Source organism: Rattus rattus, chromosome 6 (assembly GCF_011064425.1).
Source record: "Rattus rattus isolate New Zealand chromosome 6, Rrattus_CSIRO_v1, whole genome shotgun sequence".
NCBI classification, from domain to species: Eukaryota; Metazoa; Chordata; class Mammalia; order Rodentia; family Muridae; genus Rattus; species Rattus rattus.
Window position 1 is genome coordinate 137,814,523 of NC_046159.1, and position 10,545 is coordinate 137,825,067.

At 40.9% G+C, this 10,545-nt stretch overlaps 1 pseudogene; it reads left to right on the forward strand.

Moving 5' to 3' along the window:
* Positions 1–7,903: 7,903 nt before the first annotated feature.
* LOC116904473 lies at positions 7,904–8,486 on the forward strand (annotated as a pseudogene).
* The last annotated feature ends 2,059 nt before the right edge of the window (positions 8,487–10,545 follow it).

Below are 10,545 nucleotides of genomic sequence, written 5' to 3' on the forward strand. Positions count from 1 at the left end.
CCCTTGTGAGAACACGAGAGATTACATTGCAGCTTGGGGAGGAAGCATCAGAAAAAGACCCTCGAATAGTAAAGGAATCTAGACAGAGCAGTAGCAAGATAACAGTTAGGAAACTAATAAAAAATGAAATTGTTTTAATATACCATTCAGGAGAAAGGGACACCAGCATAGAAAAGGAGCAAAATTGGCTGACTTGGTGATTTGGCACAAGAAGATCATTTTGTAAAATCCCTTGGAATGGTGAAATTACTTTCCTTTCTTCCCATATGCTAGGACCCGCCCCTTTCACAAATTCCTCATCTGATTGTATAGGATGCAGAACCTTATCTACACGAATAAACCAGAGCCCTGTTTTCTAGTCTAGCACGCAGGCATGTAGCAGACTGCCCGTAACTTTGCAATTTTCAGAGTTCCAAGACTAGCCTTTGCCAGGTTCCAGCTAGGGAAAAGTCCTCGGTCAACATACTTAACCTTTTGAAGAACCAGAATATCAAGTTGCTGTTATCATACTTTTCCTGTTAAATCTAGAAAACTGCTGCCATTTGAATTATGCCAGAATGTTTAGCCTAATGCATACACCTCCTAATGTTTATTTCTGATTATTGAATGCAAGCCCATTCTCTTTACCATAACATACGCAGAAAATAATAACAATAAATAAAATATAAATGAGAAATTGATATCTAAAATGCTAGGATCATTGATGATGAGTACAAAGGAAAATACATATACCTTTAAAACATTATCAGAGCAAGGGTATTTTATTATAATTCTGATAATAAGATAGTAGAAGAAACCTTTTAAATCTCTAAACCTGCTGTCCTAAAAACATGCTGTCAAAATTGACATGAGATGGAGCTGGAAAGATGACTCATTGGTTAAGAGCATTTCCTACCCTTCTAGAAGACCTGAAACCAAGTCCTAGTCCCCAGGTTAATTGTCTCACAGGCTCATGTAATAACAGCTCCAGGGCATTTGACAGCCCCGTTTGGCTGCTGAAGGCATCCACACTCATATGCACATAACCTCACATAGATATGAGTGTGCGTTTCTGTGTGTGTGTGCATTTGCACACATGCACAACCCCACCTAACCCCCCACATGCACACATAACTTAAATAGTTTAAAAACTGGCATTAGGTGACCCAGGGGATCATCCAGATCTCATGCAGAGTTTTCAGTATTGCATGAAAATACTGGCATTTCTGTTAGGAGAAGAGCATACTTTCCCAGGAACGTGGCTTCTCCAAAGATGAACGTAGGCAAACCACTAACCCCGCCACACGGGAGAGTTGTTCACGTTATTCCTCGGAGCCACTCATGACTCACTACATAACTCATAGTTTGATTTAAAAATATTTCAGAGCAGAGTTGTTTTAATCAGAATTTTAAGCATTTCCTTTGGAAATGTTTTTCCTTTTCTTTGATTCTTTTGTTTTGGAAAACTCATACACGTATAAAGCACATTTTGATTACTGCAACCCTTCATTTTCTCTTATCTACTTCCCACCCCCAGTTTCCCCACTTCCCCACAAAATCTCTTTTCCACCATCATCTCTCTTCCTCCTCCTCACCCTTTGAGACCCATTGATTTTAATCAGGAGTGTCTGTGACAACGGCTTTGAAGCTATACATTGAGCCTGATGGACTCCTCAGTGGACACACAGTTGAAGACAGTGACAGAATTCATCATCAGTAGCCACAGTAGTTCAAGGAGGCGTGGAGCCCTGAAGCCCCTGCTTCTGATCCATGATGGCCTCCTAATAGGTCCCATCTTGTACAGGCCATGCAAACACTCAGCCCAGCTTGAGGTCATGTGTGTAACAGTCCTGCCCAGAAGACAGCAACTCAGAGCTTTCCCTATCTTCCAGTGTTTACATTCCTCCTGCCCCCTCCTCTGCTATGATCCCTGAGCCTTGGCGGTTTATGCTCTGTTCTAGTTCAGCATTCAACAACCACCGATTCTCAGCACCTCGAGTGGTCACGAACCTCTTCATTCACCACAGTTCACTGCAAAGAGAAGCTTCTCCGATTAAGCCTGGGAGTAGCACTTACCACTGGGAATAAACTTAAATCTAGAAGGCAGCTAGATCCCATAACAGTTCAGCTAAAGACCAGCAGCAAGGTCACCTCTAAGACGTCCACGTTTATGGATTTTGACCAACTTTACACTACCACTTTGTGGCATTTTATTCTTCACAAGAAAATTGAAAAGATAGTATAAATTTGCCTACCATGTCCTAATGGGGACATATTAGGTCATCATCAAAATGAAAAACATTTAGGCTGGACATAGTAGTGCATGTCTGTAATCCCAGCACGTGAGAGGCTTTAAAGTTGGAGGATTGGGCTACATCGTAAATCCAAGTCTTCCCTAAACTGTATAACGGGGACCTGTCTTTAAAAAACAAACGCAAGGGGCTGGAGAAATGGCTCAGCAGTTAAGAGCACTTGCTGCTCTTCAGTACTCACCTGGCAGCTTACAATTACAAGCATCTGTAACTCCCCCTCCTGGCCTGTTAAGGCACTGAGCACATGTGGTGCGCAGACAGCAGGCAAAACACCCATAAACATTAAATAGAAACAAATGAATCTTTAAAAAAATTAGTCTGGGTACAATATCATTAAACTTCCAACGTTTGTTTGTTTGTTTGTTTGTTTGTTTGTTCGTTGAGAATCAATGTCTTGAGCCTGCTGGGCAAGCACATTACATCCCTGCTGTAAGCGTCAACTTTATTTGTTCTGACCTTTATCGGTACAGGTTCAAATACTGTGCAAGTTGCATTTAGCCTAACAGTTTAGTGCGGGCGCATTTTAAAACACAAAGTGGACAAACAGAGCTAAGAAATCTAGTATGCGTTGTTTGATTGTGTTAGCCAACAGAAATTTAAATTGTTCGACTTGGTTCTCTGCTTGGTAGGTTTGTGTCCATCGGTCTTCTGCTGTTCTCCCATCCACTCCTAATTTGATTCCCACTCTTTGTCTATAATGCTTTGGGTTATCCTTGGACAAGAGGACCTAACAAGGTTTGTGTGACTCAGGCCTTGGACTCAGTAGAAACTGAACATTTTCTATTGATCGTTAATTTATTTAAAAGAAAGACAGCTCACTCTCATGACAAATTATTTTAGCTTTAGGACCTGCCAATGTAGCATAGTAAATAGCTCTGTTGTGTGTGATTCATATGTTGTAACTCTGAAAATACTATAAATCAGTGTCTGAGAAGTTAATATGAAATCATTTGAATTCTGCCGAGCGATCAACGTGATTGTAGATTAAGCCAGCGATGTGTTATATGCCAGCTAAGGCCATTATTTCTATGAACAAGGATGAAGCATTGTCACAGTGGCATCTTCTAGATATAGAATCTTTGTCCCCAAACAAGATCTCCATGAAAGAGAAAACAAAGTGGATTTTTAGTAATACCCTTCTTTCTAGAAATATTCAGTGTATCATTCTTTCTTTTATACATAAATTTCTGGACTCTGAATTGGCCCCACACACTTGGCTATGAAGAGGGACAGTGACATGGCTGTTGTAATAATTGAACTGTAATAAAGCAGGATAGTCGTATTAATGACATAAAAAGCACACTTGTAACCTTTCTGATACTGAATTTTTTAAAAATCTGTGAAAGAAACTATTAAATATCATCTGCTTTGTTTTAAATGTATCCTGTTTTAAATCTGAAGAATGTCTGTTAAAGGTTCATTTTTAAGCAATACTTATAGAGGCTCTAAGAGTTAGTTGAATTATACTTTCAGTATCCCTATTGCCAACCACTGGTTCCATAGAATTGGAAATACTTTAGGTTGTCTCTACTGTATTACCATCATCAATTACATCCTCTTATAAATCTTCTCATATCCATCAACAGGCATGAAAATATCAGTTCAGTCAGTTCAGTCATTAGATGGGCTTCTCATGGTAAGCTTTTTGTTTGTTCAAAACAGATGTTCAGAAAAGCCAGGAGTATATTTCGATTCCTCATTTGCCTCATTTTCTTTATTAATTATACAAAGACTTCATAATGCTCTTGCTAATAGGACAGTTTTTTATAGTTTAAATAAGGAAGGTGTAACACACACATTGTTTTAAACCTTCACTATTAGTACATAATAACTCAGTGAACTAGAATATTCTTTTCATAAAGAAGCTAGCACATGAATATGTTAGCTATTGCTCTGTGTATAAATAATAAACCACTCCTCCACGTGTGGTAAGTTACTACCTTGGAATGGAATGCCATTTGTGCACACTGCACCCTTCTCATAGAGACTTCTCCACATAAAGGATACGGCAGATTTTTGGAGGACGTGGTTGTGAAAGAAGAGAAGGGGTTTGTTATAGACTCACTGTATACAAGAGTTATTTAGAGTATTCAAATATAAGCTTTTACTTTACCTTTTCTGAAGGATAAATGCCATTATTAGTTTTAATTTATAACCTAACACGATCTGGAATTACCTCAGAAAAGTGTCCTTGAGGCATTGTCTAGTGGTTGGCTGGTGAGTATGTCTGTTGCGAATTACTTCATTTCATTAAATGATGTGGGTAACGCCATTCCTTGGATTTAGATTATGAATGGAATAGAGGTGGGAAATCTCATCTCTCTCTCTCTCTCTCTCTCTCTCTCTCTCTCTCTCTCTCTCTCACACACACACACACACACACACACACACACACACATACACCTCTCTCTGTTCTTGAGTGTGTATGTGATAGCTGTTTCAAGTTCCTCTCTTAATTGCCACCAATAATGGAGCTGTGAGGTTAAAAACAAACAAACAAACAAAAACCCCTTTCCTTAAGCTCCTTTGTGCCAGTGTATTTTAGCAATGGAACTATGGCAATAAGCAAGTGAGATGATTTAAAAACTTAAATCTGGTTTTACTACCGCTAACCTAGTTCTTGCACAGCGTGGCATCTCTCATTTGCCTTATGGGATGCTCCAGGAAGTCTTGCATTTCATTCCACACAGCTGCTGCCTTTCTCGTCACTTACTTGTTAGCCCACGGACTCTAGTCATGTCCCCGACTTTTACCAAACATTTGTAAGTACCAAGTCCCTTCTTTGGTTTATATTTTATTTGACTGGAAATAGCTACCATGGCAACAATGAGAGCTGAGATCTGCTCTGTCTTGTTGAACAAACTGAATGCTGATAGAGAAGGGAAAAAATGAAGACATGATAGCAACAGTACAGGGTTTTAAACTTTTTGTTCTGTATAACCTTAAAAAAAATAAGGTAGACCAGGCAGGTTTTCAGATATTTCTGCCTTTCTCCCTGCCCGTCCGTCCTTCTGCTCCTCAGCCCTGTACTGGCAGTAAAGGTGTGCACCGCCAACGCCATCTACCATATAATTATTTTATACAATTCATTAAAAAATAGGCACAGATTTTAGTGTGTAACACAACAGGGAGGAAACTCCACAGAGTTTTGTACTTAAGCCTGAGCATCATCCTCCCAGCTGACAGACTACTAGAAAGATTCAATTGTGGGGACCAGGATCTGAACAGAGGAAATGTGTGTCTCTATTTAGTAAGGGATAAGTGGGCCGTAGAAGGTCGGGAACAGAGAAGGTGATTGGTAGTCCATGTTTGTTAGTTCATGAACTAAGCCACAATCCATGAGCCTTAATTGAAAGTTCCCTCTCTCTTACTATTTCCTTAAGTCTTTTTATGGGTGGAGAGCTTTCCTCATGACTGAATTGGAGCTTGCTTCTGGAAGATGAGTAAAGCCTTTGGACACTACAGATTTAAAACACCATGTGTTGGTTCTTCTGCTGGTTTTATTGACAGGAAGAGAGCACGGCAGCCTGAAAGTCACTGGGTAGAACTGCCCCAGTTCAGTCTAGGAGGCTACGATGCTAACTACTTCAAGATTTGCTCACTAAGAAAGTTGGAGAGTCTGCTGCTCATTTGAACGTGCACCTCGCATAAATCCTCCCTAGACAGCACTTTTTCACGTCAACAGGTGTATTATGGGAACAAAATAGTATTTTCCTGACATTGGCTTTCCAGGGTGGACAGTCTGAAAGGCCATCGCTTGTAGTTGTGTGATACACATTTTGTTCTTAATCTGGGGTTGGGGGGTAACATCTGCATTAAGCCATTTAACATATTGGGGTCTCAGTTGTAATTTTGTTTGTTATTGTTGCCCCTCCTCCTCCTCCTCTCCTCCTCTTCCCCCTCCTCTTCCTCCTTCTCCTCGTTCTCCCAACTCTGAGTTGTTTTCTGTTGCTTCCAGGATCTTATTCTTGTTCAGATTATTGTCTGTTTCTTCCTAGGTGTTCCTCTTTCTAAAATTGCCTCTGAGGATTCCTGTCCATGTTTCATTGTTTTGCCTCACCCCCTTTCTTTTTTTTCTATTTCTACTAGTATTGCTATTTCTTTCTCTTTTTTTGATAGTTTATGTATTTACATTTCAAATGTTATCCCTTTCCTGGTTCCCCCCTCTTCCATGCCCCTTCCCCTGCTTCTATGAGGATGCTCCCACTCCCATGCACCCACTCCCACCTCAACACTCTGGCATTCTCCTACACTGGGCCATCAAGCTTCGAGACAGGACCAAGAGCCTCTCCTCCCATTGATGCCAGACAATGCCATCCTCTGCTACAGATGCGGCTGGGGCCATGGGTCCCTCCATGTGTACTCTTTGATTGGTGATTTAATCCCCAGGAGCTCTGGGGGTGTCTGGTTGGTTGATATTGTTGTTCTTCCTATGGGGTTGCAAAGCTCGGGGAGCCCAATAGAGGAGTTAGAGAAAGGACTGAAGGAGCTGAAGTATTACTATTTCTAAGGGCTCTAAATGCTGAATTTTTATGCAATTGGTTTGTGTTAAGCTTTTAATACTTAAGGCTGTACTCACATCGATAGAATGTAATTATCATTTTTCCCTGAGGGATCCCTGATGGATTTAAACTTCGCTCTTATTTACCATAAATCATTAAAATTAAAAGTGTTAGTCCTTATATAAAAATCAATAATAATTTAAAGTTACATCTTGGCTCCTCCTTCGCGAGCCCTGATTTAAGGTACAAACATATTAATATTAGCTTCGGGATAATACAGATTTGAACCAAGAGAAGACAGACAAGAAAGGCAAGAAGACTTACATATCTGCGTATGTCACGAGTAGGTTGGGTTTGAGTGTTTGGGATTTACAGATATCGAAGCTCTCTCTCTCATGGGCACCTTTAAGAATGCTTTCACCATCTCTGGGACCTCTCATCTCAGATAACCTAGCAGACAAATAGGCGTTTGACTGGATTTAGGCTGCCTCTGCTCCTCCAGCTGAAGAGATAACTGAAGCCTAAACGCAGTCACTTCCTTTCTTTTGGTGGCCTGGATAGACTGGATCCAAAGCTCACTCTACTTCATCCTCAACCTCTAGGCCAGGAAACATTCATTTGCACTTTAACCGTACAAATTTAGAAGAATGGGGCAATCTCAAAGCATTAAAACCCTTTCTGTAACAATTAGATTGTAGACAATCTGACTGGTGAGGCGATACCATCGCTTCTTGTTTTCTCTGGACATGTCACTGCAGGGGAAAGAAGCTAAAGCCTCTCGATAGGTTTGTTGTGAACGCTTATCCCACGCAGAAGAGCACCGGGGGACCAAGTACACCTCAGCCTCCACTGCTTTAGAAGTGGAGGACCTCAGAGGGCTAAGAATTTTGTGATCATTTACAAATCTGACTTCCTGTTCCACACATTACTTTAGTTATATTTTTATACAACTTTTTATATTTTTATATTAGTTATATATTTATTTATATAATTATATATTTATATAGTTATATATTTAGGTAACTGACAATTTTTTTTGTTTTTTTGTTTTTTTGTTTTTGTTTTTGTTTTCGGCTGCGGGAGGCAGCCATCTTCCAGAAACTCACCAAAATGATCAATCCAAAGGGAAAGAGAAGGGCGCTCTCGGGGTTGGGGATTTAGGTCAGTGGTAGAGCGCTTGCCTAGGAAGCGCAAGGCCCTGGGTTCGGTCCCCAGCTCCGGAAAAAAAGAAAAAAAAAAAAAGAGAAGGGCGCTCTCTTTATGGTCTGTAGGCCTTTTACAAAACATTGAGTTGTTCCTTCAGCCACATACATGTGAGTCTTCAAGAAGGGTGATATTGTAGACACCAAGGGAACGGGCAAAAAGGAATACCCCGTAAGTGTTACCACAGCAAACCCGGAAGAGTCTACGACGTCACCCAGCATGCTGTGGGCATCATTGTAAACAAGCAAGTTAAGGGCAAGATTCTGGCCAAGGGGACCAATGTGCGGATTGAGCACATCTCTCGAAGAGCAGAGACAGCTTCCTGAAGCGGGTGAAGAAGAACGGTCAGAAGGAAAAGGAAACCAAAGGGAAGGGCACTTGGGTTCAGCTGAAGCGCCAGCCTGCGCCACCCAGAGAAGCACACTTTGTGAGGACCAACGGAAAGGAGCCTGAGCTGCTGGATCCCATTCCATATGGATTCACCGTCTAGTTACAAAAGAGAAATAAAGGACCTGAACTGCAAAGCCTTCTTCCTAAAAAAAATTTAAAAAATACACTTTTTCTTCTCCGAGACATCAAACACTTATTATTTATTTCTGAATAAGTGTAGGGAAAAAATAGAAAGGTATTAAAGTTTTTCTTTCTTTTCAATTTTTAATTATAATAATATGTGTTTGGAAATGGTATTTCCAGCACCTTTTTTTCCTCCGGAAATGGAAATTAAACCCAAATCTTACAAATAAATCTCCAGGGTTAGAGCCACCTCCTTCCATGCTGTTAATGTAGCTTCCGGCTTCTCCTTTCCAGCTCCATAAATTGCCTCGATGCCAAGAATGTCACCCCTGCTCCTTGATGAAATCATGTCTCACAGAAATTTCATCTTAAAATGCCGTCAGTGCCATTCCTGCTATGTCAAACTATGGACAGAAAATCCTCTCGCAGATGAAAGATGGTTGTTTATCAAAGAAGCAGTGCTGGGTTATTAGCGGAAGTAGCCTGTCTTCTTAAAAGAAGACGGGCTCCATAATGCATGATGACTATTCACAGAGGAAACAAACCGGTGCTCTCCTCAGTTCCACACGGTTCCCTTCTAAGACACTGAAATGTCACAATCAGAAAGCAGAGATTACACAGAAAGCATAGTCGGTCTAGATATAAAAGGCTCTGGCGGAAGTAGAATTAGAGAGGACATAAAATGGAGTAATCTTAACTTATTTATTTTTCATAGTTACAGGGAACTGCTACTGAATCAAAGCTATGATCCATCCAGCCCGGCACTTTATTAAAATGATAGATGAGACATGAATGGAGCCAGATGACATCATAGTGACCGGGACAAGCAAGGCCCGGAAAGAAAGACGAATACCTCGTCCCTCACTGGGCTGTACAACTTAGAATCTGAGCACATAGAAATATAGTGAACTGAAGTCATCAGACGTTAGGAAGGGCAGGGAGGCTGGGGGATACTGAGACGGCAGATAAATGCAGACCGAAACACCTAAGAGTCATGCTAATGGAATAATCGGGTGGCAGAATATGCACCAATTAGTTACAATGTATATGTTGCTATTTAATAAAACTCAAGTTCTTATTTTTATGCTCATTTTCATATAAAAAGGGGGGTGTGTCTGAAGAGATAGCCCATTGTTTGAAAGCACTGGATGCTCTCCAAAGGGCCTGGGTTTGATTCCCAGAACCAACATGGTGGCTCACAATCATTTGTAACTTCCGTTCCAGTATATCCAATTCTTTCCGCTTGTGTCCATGAGCACCAGTAACACATGCATGTGCATTTGTAGATGCACACAAAAATGAAAATGAAAAATAAATATTAAAACATTTTAAAAGAACTAATAAAAGGAGAAATGCAGAAGAGAATTGATTGATTAACTTTCTCAGGTGCAGTTTAAAACATGGTAAAAAAAAGCTGGGTGTGTTCACCACCTTCGTGCCATGGAGGCAAACACAAACCTCTTGTTCCATCAGTGGGCGCCGAACAAGACCGCCATGATAACTCATTTGGGTCACCAATTTGACTACATCTGGGATCAACGAAACCTCACGCTGCTGGGCGCTCCTGTGAGGGTTTCTTCATCATACTGTCTGAATGGAGAAGACGCATTCTAAATGTGGACTGCACCTTCTGGTGGCGATCCATACTAAAGAACATGGAATAAAGAAACGTCCCTTTTGCCTGCTTACTTTCACTCTTGCCAGCAAGTTCATCTGTTCTGTGGCTGTGGCATTCCTTCGTTGATAGTTGAACCAGCTGCTTTGGGAACCAGACGCTCTCCGGGAGTTCTCCAGGCGGAAGTTCTCCAGGCTTCCATAAGACATTCGGCCTTGTTGACTGAGCAACTACGATTCCTGGCTTCTCCAGCGAGAGCCAGCCATTGTTGGGGTACTCAGATTCTATCAGTGAGCCCATCTGATCAATCACCCGTCTGTTCCGTCTAGAGAACCTTGATTACTACATGAGGCTCTTAGAATATACAATGTTTATATGTTTTTAATGTTTCAAGTTTTATGCCCTAATAAAATTTTCTTTC